This window comes from Rhopalosiphum padi, chromosome 2 (assembly GCF_020882245.1).
Source record: "Rhopalosiphum padi isolate XX-2018 chromosome 2, ASM2088224v1, whole genome shotgun sequence".
Lineage (NCBI taxonomy): Eukaryota > Metazoa > Arthropoda > Insecta > Hemiptera > Aphididae > Rhopalosiphum > Rhopalosiphum padi.
Genome location: NC_083598.1, coordinates 44,776,477 through 44,797,735, shown reverse-complemented (window position 1 = coordinate 44,797,735; position 21,259 = coordinate 44,776,477).

The following is a 21,259-nucleotide window of genomic DNA, read 5'->3' as shown; positions in this document are numbered from 1 at the left end:
CTGATGCCACTACAGGTACACAAGTAGGTCGCAAACCGGCGTGTTAATATATAATATATAGTAGGTATATTACAATACGCCTACATTATAAATTATAATAGTAAAATAATACCTATACACGCAACTATTTACGATTGTGTATGGGCACCGAAAATCGGGTGTATCTATATATTGAGTTGAACACACTGCAAGCCGAGTATCTATAATAATATATATTATAAGTTATAACATATACCTACATAATATATCAAACGAAATAAAATCGCACTCGTAAGCAAAAATTGCGATTTTGCTAAATAGCACAGTTTATAATTATTCGTTATAGAAATGTAATCATAGTCCATATTACCTATTATATTATAATACCATCATGGTATAATTCCAAAATGTTTCAAAAACTCATCTACGGTAGTTACATACAATTTTTCAGTAAATATTCATTATTTTTTTTTTCGTATTATTATAATTACTGAATAATATATATTATAGATTTACAATGTACTACTGTACTATGATATAAGACATAAGTACAATTACAATAGGTGCATATATAATGTATTATTGTTAAAAATATATAAAAAGATTGTTCTTATAGTATTATATTATTAAAAAAAAAAGCTTATATCAAACCTGCTCATTCATATGTAATTTAGATTAACTGTTTTTGCTCGATTAACTATTATTTCAAAATGTTAAACATTTTTTTTTTTATATAATAATATAATCTGTTATAAAGTATAATACCGCGGTAAAAGATCAAAATTCAATATTTTTCAGGAAATCAAAAAAAATATCTCATTTCTGTACTGATTTTTCATTCAGGCTTCACATTTAATTTAAGACAAGAAATAATATATTAATAATTTATGATTATCTCATAAAACTGATATTGTAAGAACTTATATTCTAATTATAATTTTAATAATTTTGAGCATTTAATAATCAAAATATCGCCTAAATTGACTTATTTGTTTTTATCAGAATTACCGTATTCTGAGTATTATATATTTATATATATCACTATATCAGTAACTATACATTCACATTAAACCTGATATAATATAAGGGTTTTAAATAAAATTAAGAAGAAGAAAGTAGTAAGCGAAGTGAGTATGTATATATTTATATTTATGTATCTAATAATATATTAACCAACCCTGTTCCTCCAAAAAAAACCGATTACCTGATTTACAAATATAGCTATTTTCCACGAAAAATATACGATTACAGTTTCCTCCAAAATGTATTTTTTTGAAAAAGCATTTCCGTCAAATATATTAGCGAACGGGAATATTTGTATCTAAGTTAGATTTTAAACTAAGTGGTCATACTTTATTTTTAATATATATTATGTAAGGGGCTAGTATAATATGAGTATAGTATTCGAGAACAACAAATCTAACCTAAATCTTAACATTTTTTAAATATATACTTTTTAACATTGTAGTCAATTGTCGTGATTTAATATTTATTGTAAAGATTTTAAATTTCTTGCTTAAGATTGTTCAACCAAACAAACATTTGAATAATAACTTAATTTTACATATTTTGGGTTTACTGGAACTGTGACACTTTGGTCTTTTTGTCAACGCCTCTAGTCTCCACACTGATTATGACAAATGTTAGACATTCAGACAACTGAGCATTTAGTGTCGCCACTGAAACCGTTGTAAATCTAGATAACACCATATAAGCCTAATAATAGAGTCAGAATATTGTTGTACCTGCATGTTATAGTTTCAACCAATAGAATAATTACGTTAGAAAATTGAAATATAGCGCAGTGGATTAACTGTATTTTTAAAAAAAAAAGTAAAGACTAACTGCATGAAGGCACTATATAATTATAATAAACACAAATAAAAATAATAATAATGATCTCATTACGTCTACACTAATATACTTGTAAAATCATCATTCCTAAATTGGCTAAATTGAATATCACACATTTAAGTTAACGTCCTTAATTTTTGAGCTGCATATTTCTTATTGCTTATAATATGATATCGATCATGGTTCATTATTTATCAAAGAAAACCATGAATATTAAACATTTAATTAACAATCAAGTACGAGAATTATAAGGACATATTTTGTAGATTAAACACGGTATCGAGTATTTTATACTAAGTATTATACAAATACAATTAGTAAATGGGTAATGGGTATATACTATATATATGTAATACAATATTTATGTACAGGTTGTCAAGTTAAGTAGATTATACACATACTAAATGCCGATGTCATAACATAAGAACACTAACAATAGGTAGTATGATTTTAATTGCAAACTATGTGGTTGCTGCGGAAACGTAAAGTATATACTATTATAGTACCTATACTAAGTGATTCTTTTATCAAATAATACTCATTATTTCAAAATCTATTAAACTTTTTGAAAAAAATTGTTTACATGAATTATAGTCAAAATAAAACAACAGTTTTTTTTATGTTTTTTGTCGTTTTTTTTTTTTTACATTTTACATTTTAAATGACAACATACATTTTAAATTTCATATTATAAAGAAGAATATTTTTCAGGATATTTCGATACATACAAATTTAAATTCGGACGAGTAGTTTATTAGTTATTATAACTAATGTCTAATAACTTAAAATACTTATAGCTTATAAACTACTCGTTCAAATTTTGTAATTAAATGAATGCAATTAAAAATTATGTTGTCATTCAAAATAGTAAAAAGTTACAAAAATCTAAAACGATAAAAAAAATATTGTTTTATTTCAACTGGAAATTATATAAATAAATATTTTCAAAAACTTTAACAGATTTCGAATTATTGAGTGTTATTTGATAAAAGAACCACCCTGTATACATAAATACATAATCAGTAATCTTTATACTTTATTATTACTAATACACTAAGTTATTACTATACTGTTATAAACGTACATCATCTATAAGCCTATAGCACTTTCATAATATTATTATGTATGACATACAAATTGATGAATTTCAGTGTGTTTTTGGTTTCTACCTAATAGTCTAAAAATGGTTAAATCAGCGATAAATATTTGAATTGTAGAACATTATATTGCATATAATTATTATATTATATTATTATGTACAACACAATACGTTTCTATACAATAATTTTCACAAACACGAACGCATTATTTCGGTATAGATACCTAATTTTTAGCGTACGAACTTCTGGGCCCTAATTTATATTCATAACACCGAGTATATTATAATATAGAGGTAAGTGTCGATACAAAATCCAACGTTGATAGTTATTTATTATTATTGCATTATGTGATTTCGCGACAATAAAACATTGGTGATTGTATCTTTAGACATTCTCTCACCGGAAGCAATCCTCTTGGAACACAACATACATAAATATACAATGATCCTCCTATAACAATAATAATAGAATTGGTGTTTATACAGATTATAGATATGATTCGAACAAAACGCCGCAGAAAACAGAAGGCATATTGTTTCTGATAGTAATAATATCACGGGTATTAGGTATTAACATATTTCCACCAAATGAGTGTACCTTTGAACTTTTCTGTTTTCCACTAAATGAGATATTGACCAATACTCGTTTCCACACAAAACATTTCTACACCACTAACCATATTGTTATACTTTTTTTTTATCTACCAATATGAATATACTAATCCGTGTGTTATGAACTATTTGTAGATTTTGAGAAAATTTGAACTTCAGTCAATAAAAAAAATGATAGTTAACTATTTTTTTTTAAATACTTACAGCATATAATTACAATGTTAAAAGTATTCGATAAAAAAAATAATACTAAAAAAAGTCGTTTGGGCAAATGTGTGCCGTTCTGCGATACGTTAATTGTCCAGTGGGTCACTGATTGTAATGGATGTATGACAGGATATTTAATGATATTTTTTTCTTAATTTGTTTTTTTTTCCCCACTATTAAGAAAAGTAATTGTTACTTATAACCTACCCTCCTCTCAAGGTAGCAAATAGATCTAATTTACTACCATAAACCACCCCAAAGTTGAAAATTGAAGCATTAATTATACTACCTCAAAAGGTGACGACACGCGAAAAAACACACTATAATTATAAAATCAATACATTCATTATTTCGTTCAATATCTAAAATATAGGTGCATAATAGATATTATACTATACCCAATATTAGAAAAATTATTAATATTGTGATGATTGGATATCTTAGAGAAGTGTACTAATCAATGATTTCGCACAATTCTATTTTTTTAATAACAAAAAAATATAAATTGACCTTTTAACTTGGCAACCCTAAGAGATTTTTTGCCTCTCGTAGCAGTAGTTTTTATGGTAATTAATACTATTGTGCATTTTTATATGTAATATATATAAATAGGTATATTTATTTTTAATAGATAATATTAAAATTTAATTAAATAGTCCATTTCCGACAAAAACAAATATATCATCAAATTTAATAAATAAATAATTAATTACGGTCTGTCGCTGTAAAGCTCTTTGTGAAGCAATTGCCGATACAGTCCAAAGTGCCCAATCGCCCCAATCTGACTCTAATTATACATTTATACTTATCTATCGAAAGGAATACATTATATTTGTATAGATAATAAATAATAATATAATATGTCATACCTGCATATCATATAGTAATATCATTGATTTTATAAAATCAATGGTAATATATATATATATATGCTGCACGAGCGCTTATGATTAGACCTGTTCTGCTCAGAGGTGGATTTTATTATTTGAACATCGCGACATGAGTGGCGATTACAGCACTGCAACAGGCAATGCAGTAATACCTTAATTTTATTATTTATTTTTTTAATATACCTACATATATATATTTTTTGTATAATAATATACGATATAGCTACAACGAAAACATCAGTAACATCAATTGTACGATTAATACAATACTGTCTAATAATATTAATTAATCGTAACAAATAACGATGATAGCGTTATAATGTATCCATATAAATTATCGTGCATATGACTGGTTATATTATATCGCTTGCGCAAATATATAATAAAACTTTTGTCGCTTATTATATTACGTAACTATATAATATGATATTCGACGCAGATAATAATTTTTATAACGTTATGGTTTACTTTGATGCGTTCGTATACGCATTATTGGCAATCGATACAACAACGTTGTTCGGATATAATATGTTATATACATATCTACCACTGTCGCCTGTCAGCGATCAAAGAGGTTGTACAGATAGGTAGTTATAAATGTTATAATATTATGTAATATATTATGGTGTATACCGTATATAGATGTAAGGTACATATGCGCGTGTTCGTAACTTTGTCGTTTCTCATAATTGTTATAATAATAGAAACACTGTCAGAAAGATGCTTTTTAAAAAAAAAAGAACGTAAGCGCACGTGAGTTTTCTACGAGTTACGACACGCACACTCATGCTTACATGGATATATTAAAATATATTTTAAATCAATGCTTTAGGTATTATGTACATTGTACATCTGTTGCGATCGCATCGAAGGATTCGTTTGTTCTCTCGAAAAAAAACAGTACAAAAATATAACCACAAGTTGCATATAATGTATGTACTTACGCGAAGATAATAATATCTAGAATAGCAGCAACCAGTATAAATGATAATAGCTAGGTATGTTATTATATTGCACTTTTATACTTTTCCTATTATATTATATACTTGTATGCCGTCAGTCGTCTGCAGTGTGCCGTATGTATATATTATATATGTATATATTACTTGTGACTCGGTGCAGCAGGTATCTATACAATTATTATTACTATGCATACATTTAGCTGCACTATTAGCGGCGTTCGGGTGCATAATATATTTATGTGCATAAGCGTCACATTGTACCTACCGTTATATTATTATGTAGATTCAACGGCGGCGAACTTACATAATAGAATATCGTATATTATAATAAATTAAATCCTGTATATAATGTACGTTGTTTGATGTGTGATAAAACAAACAATATAATAATATATAGTTAGGTGTGAATTCTATTTCGAGATAGAATACTAGATGATGTGCTCACAGATGATGACAATAACGTGTGGCGCCGACTGGGCCGAGAGATTTATTATATTATTTTATGTATACTGTATACGCGCTGCCCTCATCCGTCTACCAAGTACCAACCCGTTCGATTTAACCAGTGAATGATTTATTTTTTATTGACATTTTTACACATTTCCCGTATTGATCTTTTGGGTATTCAAATACTCTTCTGCAAATCTGCAGTATACGTTGTGTTGACAATTATTGTAAATCTGTCGATATGATAATCAATATTATTATTAAAATAATAAATACCGTATAATTTATTACCATTTTGCTACAACCGAAAAACAGCGTGGATATTGCATAACAGACTATTTCGTTTTAAATAAATACAAGTGACAACCCATACTTATATTTCGACAAATCACAACTATATGAAAATGATTTATTAGGGTGGATAATTATTAATTTATAAACACTTTATTGTAAGTAAACAATAATATAATATATGCATTAATGAATGATACTGGGTGATAGACGTTTCCGGTTTCCGCCAATTATGTCCTTACTCTTTTCCACTAAAACGGTTATTTCTATACCACTAATACATACATGACATTATGAATATTAGTCTTAAAATATAATAACATATTGGTTCTCGATAAAAATAACTCATCATCATAAGGTACCACTGTACCAATAGGAATTTCCTATGGAACAAACATGTAATAACTAATAAAGCTAAGATTTGTCTGTTATTTGATGACTGTAATTTTTTATTAAAAATATGGGCAGGATTTATATAGAATTATTTTTCAACCATAATTGAAATTGATTAAGTTAATTAAAACATATAATTTTATTAATGAAATAAAAGTGTTCATCGGAACCAATTCGTGTGTTAGGTACTTGTAACAGTTGTAACTGCATGTAAGCCACTCGGGAACGAAATAACCAATTCATATGTATATTACACTCGAGAACCAACTATTCGTCCATGTAAACCATATAACAACCCGATATCAATTTGCAGAACGGTCTATGCGATTACATATCAAAAAAATATTATAATAATATTATGTGTATCAGAAGTATCTATTTTTATATTATGTATATGACTATATATACCGATAAGAAGTGTAATATATAGCTTAACTTTGTTATTCATGTATATATATATATATATATATATATATATATATATATTTAATGGATATGATAATAATGTAAATATATATATAATATTATTTGCCATACTTATTATATTATATTATTCATATCGTAAACAAATTAAACTATATTATATTAAATGGTGTACATAATATGTAAAACTACCATACTGGAAATGAAATAATAAAATGGCGGTGCATAAAATTCGTTTATGATGGATATTAATATTTTATCAATTTATGAAACGCTCCACTTGTTTTACGACGGTTGACTCGATAATATATTAGGTAAACCTAATATAGGTGGTATATACCTACGTGTAATATATAATGTAACATACTAACGTCCATTATATAGTTCATTAATCTCCCTAATAACTCTTTGACAAACAACGAAAATTCAAAATCGTGAATATAGATAGAAATAATGAAAACGACTTCACTATGACTATACACAATATATATATACATATATATGATATAACATGAATACATTATCAAGATGTACACAACAAATGAATCGCGAATAATTTAGGTACTAATAATCGATTTTACTCATTTTTGACCGAGCAAACGAACTCGTTGAATATTGAAGTATAACAATATTATCGTGACCCTATAATAGGTATATAAATATAAATATATTATTATGATTATACTTAATACGAGGAACATTCTCAAAAGTGGTCAAGTGGAAGACATTATAATTAATATATAATGCCTATTTTGTACATAACAACTGAAAATGTCGTGAAAATGCCGCACAATGATATGTTTATATAATAATACAATTATGTATATTATTATTAATTATTATAATATTAGGTACACTGTAGATTTCGATGGAAACGTATTATATTTATAATAGGTGATGATTGGATTGGATGAGGTACCTATTGCTATAATGAGGGGACGAGAAGAAGGTTAACAATTTTATTAATTCCCTTTTAGGATTATTTTAATGGGCGAATGTAAGTTCCTACACGAGACCTAGCAGGTAAACAAGATACATATGTTAGTTCCTACACGATAAAATAAGGTACATGTGTAAGTTCCTACACAGTAAAAAGCAGGTACATGTGTAAGTTCCTACACGGTAAAAAAAGGTACGCGTGCAAGTTCCTACACAAAGTATGTTATAAGTTATCAATCTAATATTAGTTATATCATATTCTAATACTGTCATACATTTTAACCCTTTATTCTATATAATATATAATTCTTTATAATATTTAATAATTTACCTTATAAATATTATCAATTTAATAATTTTAAAAATAATAATTGTAATAATATAATAATAATTCGTCATTTATTGTAAAAAAAAATATACAAATAAGGCATTCTATATAATATTTAATAATTTTAAGTATTTTATAGACGTAGACTGATAACTTATAATATTTCTAGTGTAGGAACTTACACATGTACCTTTTTTTATCGTGTAGGAACTTACACAAGTACCTGTCTTCCGCCGTGTAGGAACTAACATACGTACCTTTTTTTTTTCGTGTAGGAACTTACACATCACATATGTAGGAATTAACGTATGTAATTGTCTACCTGTTACTCTTGTGTAGGAACTTACGATTCCCCATTTTAATACAATAATAATATTATTATATATGTATATATCCACACATATTTTTTTAAGGGCCTTTAAAATTCTGTGCAATAAAATTTGTATTCAATGTACACAAAAACTTTTTTTTATTACCACTATTTTTATCATAATTCTAAAGACTCTACTGTAGTGTTATATAAGTAGGTATATATAATGTTAAGTTAACAAATACGAGTTATTATAGGTGAGATTTTGAAAAGTCTATGGTATTTATTTTATTTTCCCATACATATAAAACAACAGATCAAACTTCAAACATACATAACAATCATAACATATTACGTAATATAAGTCTTTCACAGTTTAGTACAGAAAAAATATTTACTAAATTATTTTATTTCTAGATACATTTATCATGTTATTAAAGTTATCAATTGATTAATATTATTGTCATTTATTTATATATCAACTATAATTAATAATAATAGTACGACGTTTGCAATACTTATACGCTGTATTATAAAATGAGATAAAATGTTTAAAAAAAAACTTAATAAAAATCTATTAAAAAGTGTAGATGACGCTTAAACTTAAATTGTACTATAGTATTGCAAATTTTTACCCCGCTTATAAATTATTTTGTGTTTTAAGCTGAGCGATGAATGTATTGGTTTGTTATAGACTTCTACACTAGATGTTCTACACTCCTACTAGATATTTATATTAGTATTTTCTAGACAAAATAAAATTGTTTAGATACTTGAACCTTATTGATTCTATTTACAGATATTTTAAATTTTCTTTAGTCCAGAAAAACAAAAAATATAGTTAGAAATATTAGAATAGGCTTTTATTTTTGTAATAAAGCGTTCGCACAGTTTGGCAGCTATACTTCGCTTCAACATAAAACTGCCACATTTAAAATTTTTAGTGGAGGTTGAGCCGATGCATCAATATAGGGTTCGGCATTAGTGCACTACTGTCTACACTCATATATAAATACGACAATAACAATATAACATACATTTGTATTCTTATTTACTAATATAACACGTGCAATAATACCTTTGGTATTTTTGTCAGGCCTATAACGACGGCTTTCGCACAGCCCTGGAGCGTTTTAATGTCAAACAATGAACAAATTGTTTTATTTCGAATCACTTATTATAACGCATATATATATTATATAATATAAGTAAGAATATAATTTAAAATTCGAAACGTAGGTAAATACATTACCCTACCAAACCTGAATGTCTTTCGGTTTTCAAATCAACCTTTATTGTAGATACCTATTACCTATATTGGTTTTATGTAGTACTAGTACCTATAAATATATGTTATGTCGTAGGTAGTCATCGTATATTGAAAAACAAAATCGAAAACCACTCTCCGCGACAGAAACGTCTTATCAGTGAGTTGTACACACGGGTCGAAAGGAGGGAGGGTCTTTTGTGTGTTCAACCCTTCTCGTCCCATCGCTGGAAATAAATTGCCGTGTTGGCCACTGCGTCTCATATATAATAATAATAATAATAATACTGTGCACACGACAATCGTTTCATACGCGGCGCGCAAAATATACGGTTATTATTCTTTTGATGTTTGCGATTCACCGGTACCTATTATATGCATAATATAATATAACATATTAATCATATTATATTGTAAAATGTCTGGCCTAGAATACTACAACGATATAGTACAATCTTTGAATATAATGTATGTTTACAAAACGCGCAAATATATACTACGGTATAATATGTAGAGCACTGCTGTACCTACTCGTGTGTGTTTATGACAATAATATGAGTTTGGCACGCAACTGGCAGACTACACACGCGTCGTATACTGCGTGCCTATTATATATTGTATTGTATCGATTGGCCGTTGGATCGATAAGTTCCGCAAGTTTTTAGGTGGAATATTGGGAAAGTGAAAACAGCGAAAATTCGCCACATTATCAACGGGTACGGCCTATAAAATAAGTATATAAGTAATTGTATAGGTATATGCATTGTATTGTACATGCATATTAATTGTATACTAATTGTAAATTCATTATGACATAATAAACAGAAATAATTATATAATTTATTTATAAACACCATGATCGGATGGACGATCCTCGTGTCCTGATTATTCCGGATCCCTCTGACCAACTCCTAGAGCTGTATCAAATAATTTATGTATATTCATTTAATCAATAATATAATATGGATATAACTATATAAGTAATCATCTAATGACGATACGATAGTTTCACAGTACGATAACATAACTATGGAGAACATTTCGTAACGTTTACCACATCAAACTAAGTATGGACCGCTCCCTTCCCTTGAAATTCATCTGCTGGTTGCGCCCATAGATTTTATAATTGGTTACACCACTGATCAACATTCAACATGTTATTCGGTCAATAGCTTTTGTACGCGAAAAAGGTATAGGTATATAGAATGTATACGTTGTATCATTGACTCCATAAAAATAACTGCAGTTAGTTAGTTTTTTTTGGAGGGGGGAGGGCAAAATTGTTCCTGTTATTATATTCATATCATATAATTTTGTAAACACAATACTTAGGTCTTAGGATTTGATTTTAGGCTTTACATACATAATATTACTATTAAGGCGAGAGGCCAGGTCCCTCGCTTCCCGCCTCCTTGAATCCGCCACTAGTAGTATAAATTGATGACGTAAGCCTTTTGGTTTTTAAATAATAATATTGAATCACGACATTATAGACAGCATGTAACAAAAAAATTTGCAGATGAATAATATATAATAACAAATACCAATTAGTATATATTACAGAGAACCTATAGTGGTAAAGGTACATAGGAGAAAGACAATCGAGACGTTTAGAACGATAAAATTAAAAACTGAAAGAAACCGCGTAGTTGAACTACGAAAGGACAACTGTATAATACACAACTATAAGTATATGCCGCGGGTATCATTGACAGGGATGTCGTTAAAATCGAAGAACAAGAAGTGTTCAGGAAATTATAGGAAGATAAGGGCGGTTGAAAAGTATACTTGGTGGTCGCAAATAATGATGATGACATTGTCACGATATTCAAATAGTACCTACACGAAGCCAACACGAACGAGACACGTATAGGTACATTATTGGTATATCGTTTATTATAATACATTAATACCTATTAAGTATTAATACATAACGGTAACGAGTTACGACATTATAATATACGTATAGAGATATTAGATAGCAATATAATATACACATAAATAGCATTTCGATAATAGTTACCTCAATTATTACCGTTATTGTCTGCGAAAAAATTAAGAAAATCAATCTAATCGGAAAAGGGTCGTTTTGACCGGAAATGAGCTATCCGACCGTTATTATGCAGATATCTATATAATGCTATATATAATGTTTATTATATTATATTTATATAGTATATACTTACCAACCCACCGCCAACAGTTTATATACTGTACACTGGAGACCTGTTGATTGCACTATAAAACGACGTAATTAGGATATTTGCCGTGAATGACGGCATTGACCGCAATTTATTTAGCTAAGTACCTAGACATATACCATACAAATACAATAGTTTATTATATATAGGTATAGCTACAACCTACAACCCCTGTGCATTACATGTTGGACAACGGAGGGTATTTATTTAATTTAATTAATTAATATTATATTGTGTATTTAATTTAATATGAACTATACGTCTGTACAACGCTATGCAAAAAGAATGATGGTTTCTGAACATGAAACTTGGTCTGATCATAATATTATTGTTGTTATCATATTATGCACTTGGATCTAAATCTAAAACGTGTCACGGAACAATACGAGTGTGAAAAATATTTGAAACCGCCCATATTCACCTATACAGAATACACCTCATGAATTTAAATTGTTGATAGTAAAAGTAAGTTTCTACTGATACGGAATGACGAAAATCTGTACAGGGATTCGTCTATATGTACGGTAACCTGATCGGTCGCCTGACCATCACTCTTTTAACCGTTGGTCTGTTATCCGTCATGGTAAAAAAAAAGGTGATTACGGAATATTTTCGATCAAACGAGCCTCGAAAAAATAGAAGATGATAACGGATTATTAAGTATAGTTGGTATGTATTAATATATATTTGTACGAGTATGTAAACAAAATACATACGTTTATTTTAGCCTACTTTTGTGACTATCATATAGTATTATATACATATTATACTTTGTAAAATATATGCCTACGTTTATTGTGAAATTTCTGTACAAGTATCCAGGATCCTACTTATTCTTCTTGTCGTACTGTAACGATAAATTAACGGTTTGCATAGTTTTTCACTACTAAGACAACATACCTATTATGATTATAGAATTCCAGTGAAATAACAAAATAATAATATTGTTTTCGATTTTATGGTTGTTGGTTAGATAGTATAACCATATAGGTAGAAGCTATATTATGTATAGTTATGTATGCTATATTATATTATGTAGTGCAGCATTGCCACTATAGACCGACTATGGTGTATAATATCAAACAATTTTTCCTAAGTTTTCGTCACGAATATTTGTAGACTTGTAGTTATATTATTTCTTTACTATACATAATTTTTAATATTTATATGCATTTGTCTACTCATTTTAAGTCGATACAATGTATAGCACAGCTGTTAATATCGAATTTTATATGAGTAAATAAATTTTTATTTTTTAGAAACCTTCGTTTACACAAGGAGAATCGAACAATTATTGTTATGATAAAATTAAATTTTTTAATATAAATATCATGTAAGATAAAACAAAATTGATGTTTCGTAATCGTAAGTAACCTATATTGTTATTTATATTATACCTAAAGCTCGATGTATGTATGAAATTATATGCAAACATAAACATGTATTTGAAACCGATTATTATTAAATATATGAGATCATCAATGTAACCCACTTTAAATGTCAGGAGACCAATTGAAATAGAGAGTTAAAGAAACAACGCCGAATGATAAAATTATTACATTTTTACCGATTTTGAACAGTTCAGATAAATTAATCAGCGCAGGTTAGAGATATGTTGTTAAAAAAAGATTAAATAGTTCGTTCTATCATTTTCTACAAATAGTCATATAGAAATTCATATAACTACATATACTATTAATATATTACTCAATTAATGATATCAGGACAATATCAATAAAAATTAGTATAAATAAATTGAATGGATAAAAAAATCTTAACTATAAGGCAACAGTGTAATACCAGAGTAAAATTATTATTATTATAGGTATATATAGAAAGAAAACCACCAAATACATAAAAATAACTTAATTGAGTTTATTTTTTTTTAATTACTTTTTAAACAAAATATAAATACAAATTTATAATATAGTCATTAAACGACAACTATTAATTACCATTAAATGGGCGCTTGTTACTTTTATTATAATTTAATAACCTATATAAACTTAACAGCACATTTAAATTCACACCATATTATATAATTTTTAATCAACTTTAATACATGGCTATTAAATAGTCAATTTGTTTTGCATAAAACCAATATAATTTTATTTTGACGTGTATATTAGAGAATGAGAGATATTGTTAATAAAACACGTGTATAACAAAATCTCTCTTTAGCGGTCTTTATAAGCACATTAAAATCTATCGGCTATAAGAAGGGTTATTTTCCCACGTTTATATAATAAATATAAATATAATTTATGCCAAGGAATTTAGAAGTATTTTGAGAGTTTGTCCAGTATTTAATTAAAGGGTGTTTGTGAATAGAGGTATCTCTGGGTGCATGACGCATGTCCATACGATATATATTATATAATACAATCCATATTTTTTCGTGCAGTAACAAATGACAAATAGACGAAATAAAGTTTGCTTACCAGTTACAACCCTTAAAAGTGGTTTGTCTAGATATATGCTAAGAAAAAAAAATGGTAAAGTGTGTAGTAAACTAGTAACAAAATTTACAAAAATAGGGACTGATGTAATATCATAAAAATAATATAACACATCACACAAAAGTTAAACATTACCTAATAAATTATACAATGACTCATTTAAGTAGTATAAAATTAATTTAATATAAATGATTCAATAACAAAAAATAGACTTTACGTTCGAGAATGATGGAATATTACGGTGATATTGAATTGGGTCCTTGCTACTTTTATGTGTTTGAATTGAGTCCCGCTTATTATCTTAATATCTTTAAATTGAGTCCGTATAGATAAAATGTCATTTTTTTTTTAGTAAAATTCACTCAAAATTAAATGCTTTTTTTCTTTCGGGACAGAAAAGTAAAAAGACCATGTAAAGAAACATTAGAAAAAGGAAAACTTTTACGGGAGCAGATACAAATAAATATATACATAAACAAATTTGGAGAATTGACTTTTTAAAATCTGTATCATTTGAATTTTTACCAGCTACTATTTAATTATTAACACTAATAACATTATTATATTACACATAATCATTATTATTATTATTATTAAAAACAATGTAAGCAATCAATATATATATATCAATAATAGGCTCGAACAACCTAACAATATTGGTCGGACTCAACTCCGATAACCCAAAGTGTTTGCGAGACGACTCAATTCAATGTCAGCCGAATATTATAGGAAAAATTAGGTACATGATATTAAACATTACCTTTATAGTGATATCAATATATTTATACGCATATAAGTACGATCATATGGCTATACACACAATATAGATACCCCTAACCAACCTGCAGGTCACTGCAGTCAACAATAATAATATTCGACACTTATATTTCGTTAACAGTGCATATATATATATAGGTTGTTACCTATCCAGTATCCAATATTATATGCACACGCGATATTATAATAATATTATAATATATACCAACGTACAACCTACTTACACGTGGGCATGGATGGGGATTTCGATTTCCAAGTGCCTCGAACGCCGCACCACCGCCGCGCGCCGTTCACTGGTCACAGACGATTTGCATTTTTTCTCGGCGCGCGCGATATAGACAAGCAGGCACGTATTATACATTGTTGTATTTATCGTAATTAAAAAACACCGGCGGTGAATCAAAACGCCATTGTGTTCAAAAACGTATGGGTATATGTAAGCAGGAAGGTACTAATAAGGCACTTGTTTACTTCAGGTTGGTATACCATACTACCACAATATTATATATTAATACGACGAATCGGTGACCGTACCTATTGTGTATGTTCGAAACACATACCGCCGCGTGTATAGATGAGGTTATAATAAATTATATAGTACATAATAGCTAATATTATTTATGGCAAATTCGAAATCTTTAAACGGAATATTATACGAGATACGAGTATCGAGTATGTAACATTGTTGTTATTACTATTTTTTACTAGCCCCAGTGCATTTTGTTGTAAGTGTACTTCGTTTTGTCCGGAATACCTACCATTGGTCGGGATTACACCTGAGCCAGAACTTCTAGACGACATGTATGTGAAAATGTCCTGTTTTCCCGACGGAGTATGGTAAACTCCTACAGGCCATATAATGGTAGGTAATCTACCACATTGACAATGTTAGCTTTTACACAAAATATAGAGTTAACCCATATAATATACAAGCGCTTATTAAATGAAAGAAAATATAAAAAATTATCGTTTCCTTAAGACAAACAAAACACATTCTTTTTTTAAATATCAGTCTTTTAATATTATTATAATACAAAATTATACACCTATTCTAAAACTAATAAATTAAAGTCAACGTTGAATGAAATAAATTGACTCACGAAGTCGCACGAAAAACTATCATTTTTTTTTTATTTGTATATTATTGCCATTGGTAACGGAAAATTAAATAATTATCGTGATTAGATATAATGTTATAGACCTGTATTTTATATTCGGTAAAAACACCTCCCAATAACTGTGCAGTTAAAAATATGAGCAGTTTATAATAATAGAGGTAAATCCACGTATACACCGTGCTATAGATCATAAAATATACTTAGTAGGTAACATAACGAATATTCGATTTTCGTGTGCGTTGATTTTTCATATTGGATTAAAATATAACACGTTCATTACAGTAATTTACTCAATCGCATAATATACACTTAACATCTACTGCATACAGCAGAGCGATTATGTACTTTTTTATACAATATATTTATTTTATTTGTTATATTATTATCTTAGATATGTAGGACATTTTTTTGATTTGTAACCTTATATGTTTAATATCAATAGTATATAGATACCTAATTATAAAATTTACGATAATTTTTATATGGTTATCTGCACGTCAATCATTCACACCACAAAATTGTTGTACAATTTTATTTTTTGTTTAATTTAATTTAGTTTTATCATTCGTTGTGTTCGTTTTATCATGTATGTATTATGAAATTCGAAATTATTTTATTATCTACTTCGGCTCTCTCTAATGTATCATATTATAGGTGTGGTACGTTATACAACGGTAAATTAGTTTTTAACTTTATTTTTAATGCTTATTTGATTATTCGCATCCCTCGGTCCCAATTTGTTGCGGATAATCGACGCTCTACTGAGTCTACTGTATATTTTTATTCTAAGTTATTAATTATTTTAGTTCTAATAATATAATTAAAAGTACCTAATTAATATTTTATCACAATGATTTTTACATTTAATTTATTTTATATTTTATACTGTTACATAAAAATATTCAAAACAATTTTCTAATCAAATATTATATATTTATATTAATAAGGAGTTGACAATTTTTCATTTTTATAAAAAAAGAAAATAGTCTAAAGGAGAGGGGAGAAAGAGAGCCATTGCACTCTTTCCGTTTTTTTTTTTTTTTTTGTTACTTACTATATTGCAGTATGTCTGTAATTTATATCACGCGTATAGTATACCATATGCCCATCATATATAGTAAATAGTTTATAACATATCACTGAAATAAAACATTTTTAAGCTTATCAGTTATCACTTTGTCAGTACCTATACGATAAAAAATATTTTGACATTGTCCCGAGTTGAATTTTATTCTGCGGGCTTGTTTGTTGGTATACATATTATTATGATAATTTTATGTTCTACTCAAGTCTAAACACTCGATAATGCATTTGCATTTGATAAAATATAGTGTTGTGGTGCCTACCACGTTCATCCATAGATAACACATTCTTCATTAGGGTCCGGAAGTACAGAATACGATATGTTACGCACAAATAGATAAATAGAACATATTATATTTTATACATAATACTATTATATGCTTGTTGCCAGACTTCCAGAGATGATTTTACGCAGAAATGTAGAAGCTGTTGACTGTAGTGTTTATTAGCCACTAATTGTGATTGTTGTGAACATATTTTTTATCACATCGCCAACGCGTATAAACCATACAATTAGGACTTTTTGTACATTGCACAAAGTAAGTAATTTAACATTTAACATAATGTTTATTTAAAAAACCGATAAATTATTATCTTGACAGTTTACAAACATATTTTTATTAGATGTTATCAGGTAACAAATCAGAGTATTTGGCATCCATCGACTACGCGTCACAATAATTATAAATATCCAATTAAAAAAATATGATATAAGACATTAATGCCTCCTACATCATATTATTTTTTTTATTATACACTCAATAATTTATATTTATAACTTAAATTCATGTAAATAATTATTATTTTATGGGACAACATAATATTGTACTCTTACACGACTACAGACATAAATAAAAGTAAAATAACTATATGTTGATGTTTCTAAGTGTTAAATTACTGAACAGCATATTAAATAATAATTTGACGAAAAAAAATTTACAATAAGTCCAAATCGTACACGATTAACGCGTGGCCGAGTGATAACATTTAAAACGGTTCGATAATAGATTAATGCCGATTTGTGTAAATAGTTTTGTATTTATGTAGTTTGACGCGACATTTGACAGATGACATTTTACCAGTCCCGGATACGAGAATGATGCGCATAAATTAATATTATGATTTATGACGAACAATATTTTTGATTCGTGATCGAATAAACAATGACATAATATAAGCCAAATGTCTAATATATTATTTACAACGGTAGCGCAGTGCTTTTAAAAATCGGCAATCGTATGCAATTTTTTGTTTTACTAATAACACCTCGAAACGCTGCGATGTACACATTTTATAGGTTGCCGTCGGAATAACTGACAATTTCTCGTCTAGACCAACATGTTGACTACGGTGTTTGGTAGTTATATAACCACACAATTGTCAAAATCAATTTGGTTTTGTCTATGTGTGGTTATGCCAATTGCCAATACAATCCAACGTTTTTTCCGCTTTCCTCGAAATTCGAAAAATGTTATGCAAACCTGAATATCATAAAATTAATGTATCATCATTCATCATCATTATGTATCACAGCGTCTCATATTATATAAACACTTTACTTTCTTACCTTTTTTTATGTATCAAGCTGAGAGTAGCGTAAATTTATTTTAAGATTTGAATATTGAATACTTTACACGTACCTATAGTTGGTTTAAACCATAATTCGATGTACCTAGGTAAATGAAATTTTTTTTTTTGAAACGATGTTTTTTTTATTATTTTTCAATTTTAGATACTACAGGCGTTGGTCTGTATAATAATATATTATGTTATAATATATCGTGCTACAGTCGTTTAACACCGGCGCAATGACGGAGTGTCAAAACAGGCACGCACAAACTACCGCCTCCAGGTTTATACTCTTATTAATTGTTCACATCTATACAGTCTATCTCATGAAAAAAAAAAACTTTAATCCCTCCTCCGGTCCGGACGATTGTCGTGTTACACCACTGACCAACACTTGTGCGAAAGTATAATTATTAACGATATACAAATAAATATATATTATATACATAGTACCCACATAATACCCGTGGTATTGGTGTTCGCAAAATCTGCATATAGGTATACGGTATACCCGAGAAGTGGCGGCGGCGGAATGTGTAATATTAGTAGTGATAGTACATACGAGCATATTACACAATACACGCTGCATTTCGGTCGTCGTGTTCGGCCATTGCTCATTATAATATATTAATTATCATCGTCATTATTGTTACGTCAAATAAGTCAATCGAAGTGCGCATCGATTTAACAACCAGCGATGTACGCATAATAATAATAATATAATATCGTGTGTCATAGATATATTTACAACACGCGCTGTGGTCGCTCGTTAATATATTCAAATGTAATTCCCGATTCGGTGGTTGACCGGGACTATCCAAGGGTCACGGACGATATTTCTTTTCCATTCCGTATAATATACGATAAAGGTGTCCGGCGTTATAAAGTTACCACCCGGTTGACTCTTCGACGCGGCAGAGACAATAGCACGCGGTGTTTAAAAACGCGTACATTATGTTTTGTCGCAAACCGCTTAGGTAGATATCAACCATCGTTACACTACGCAACGGCGTGCGTTCAACGTGCCTATTCCGTAGATATAGGAACGATTTTTATTCGACATGGAAAATCCGTTGAAAAACAAGGAAAACAAAAAAATTACACACAACAAATTATACACATACCCTGTATATTTCACAACACTTTGCAAATCAAAACAATAGTGTATTCATATAAATACCAACGAAAAAAAAAACATAATAATATATAGGTAGGTACCAAAACTAAATAACAGTGTAAGCTACTCGTCTGTGATTTAAAAAACACCAATATCGATATACAATTATATAATAATATAATATTATACAAAACAACTCAAAATTTAAAATTTAAAAACAAAAAAAAACAATAAAATATTTTAGTGGGTTGTTTTTTGCAAGTTTTGTTTCTTTTCCCTTAAAGTACGATAGTTATACATATATATCTATTATACATATATATATAAAATCTTTTCGTGTAAAATACTAAGCAATACAATAATGCATTTTATATAAATATATTAAAAAAAAAAATACAATGACATTATAATGAGGTGTTTGTATAATATAAAATCCAAGTCCGTACCTACGAATAATTATAATAATACGATTACGACGATATAATATAGGTAATATGTATATGCAATATGCATATAACTAAACCACATGTTTTTGTGTGCGTTTAAATTCGATCTCACGCGGAATAGTGTACAAAACGGTGAAAATCAACCAGTGTTGAAATCATAATCGCATAATACTACATCGCTAGCAATAATTACATTGCTATTAATATTCTTTTAAACGCTTAAAATCGGAACTACCCATACATAACGACGACATAATGACGTTTCGTGTTCTAAATTATAATGATAAGTACAGGAATCGCGCTTTTTTAATTACTTGACACGATCAAATGCGGTTCTCAGCCCACGGTAGTATAATACAGGCTACATATTATATTATAATATGGCCATATTGGTGTAGATATACATATAGAGGCGCGTGTTTATTATTTATCAAAGCCAGTTTTTTATTGATTTTTTTTTTTGTTTATAAGCAATGATGAAATTTATC